The sequence below is a fragment of the Dasypus novemcinctus genome, chromosome 4, assembly GCF_030445035.2.
Source record: "Dasypus novemcinctus isolate mDasNov1 chromosome 4, mDasNov1.1.hap2, whole genome shotgun sequence".
NCBI lineage: Eukaryota > Metazoa > Chordata > Mammalia > Cingulata > Dasypodidae > Dasypus > Dasypus novemcinctus.
In genome coordinates, this window is record NC_080676.1 from 98,819,567 (window position 1) to 98,820,729 (window position 1,163).

The 1,163-nt window shown below is 40.3% G+C and overlaps 1 non-coding gene across 1 annotated transcript; it reads left to right on the forward strand.

The window, feature by feature from the left end:
* Positions 1-402: 402 nt before the first annotated feature.
* On the forward strand, positions 403-565 carry LOC111766317 (U1 spliceosomal RNA). The gene has a single exon (XR_002798398.1). It is a non-coding gene; the product is annotated as a U1 spliceosomal RNA (small nuclear RNA).
* The last annotated feature ends 598 nt before the right edge of the window (positions 566-1,163 follow it).

The following is a 1,163-nucleotide window of genomic DNA, read 5'->3' on the forward strand; positions in this document are numbered from 1 at the left end:
ATTCGGGATTTTCTCTAGGGTGCCAGGTCCAGTGGAATAAGCCTTTACATAAGGCATGGACATAATTTTTTGAACATGAAGTCAGGTGGGATGGTAGATGGTAGTGTGCCATTAGATTTCTTAAATGAATTGGAACCCATTATGAGCAATCATAAAGCCTAAGCCTGAGGGGAATTATCAGGGTTTTGGCAAATGTGGTGTTTTACAATGTACCTTTCACCAGATATTTGTTTTACCTGATAGACAGCCTGGGCTATAGTTATCTAACCCACAACCAGGTCTTTATTTTCATGGAAATTGTCTTGATGGTGGTAGACAACATTGCCAATCTGTGACTACCTAATCCTTTCATAGGAGTCTTGTGTTTTGGAAATCAAGGCTTCTCATCAAAAGATGGCGGGTGTACTTACCTGGCATGGGAGATACCATGATCACGAAGGTGGTTTTCCCAGGTCAGTGTTTATCCCTGGCACTCAAGATGTGCTTACTTGGTGATTTCCCCAAATGTGGGAAATATGACTGCATAATTTGTGGTAGTCGGGGACTGTGTTTGTGCTTTCCCCCCATTAAAAAATAAAAGGAAATAAAAAAGTGACAGGTGGTCTAATAGCATTTAAATACCTATCCCATGCCCACCAAAAAATTGATTGCTTGCAGTCAGAAAAGAGGTCAAATTGATTGTTAGGGTAGCATCCCTCCACTAGAAAGATCTCATTACCCAATGGGAATTATTAAAGTCACATTTGAGGACTTACTGGAAAAGGAAATTTTCCTTTTATACCAAAAGGACAAACACAAACAGGCTTCTGCCACAACCCCAAACCAAAAGAACCAAAGTTTCTAAACCAAAAGTACTGAAGTTCAAATTGCCCTTTACCTGAAGACACCCTGAAAAAGTCTAGAACCTTAATAAAAAGTGGGAGGCTAGCAGCTGAAAGGACTCACTGACAGGAACTTAGAACCGTCGGGGAGACCACAGAGCTCAAGGAGGTTTTGCCCATACCAAACTCAAATCCAATGACAGCTCCAGAGTCAGTTGGTTATTGCTTGGGATCTGGTTTCTGACACCATGTAATGTCAACTTAGAAATAACAAATAAAAATGATAGACAATAAAGGTATTCATTTGGAGTCTTAAAATTGCAATTCAGGGAGCACAGATTC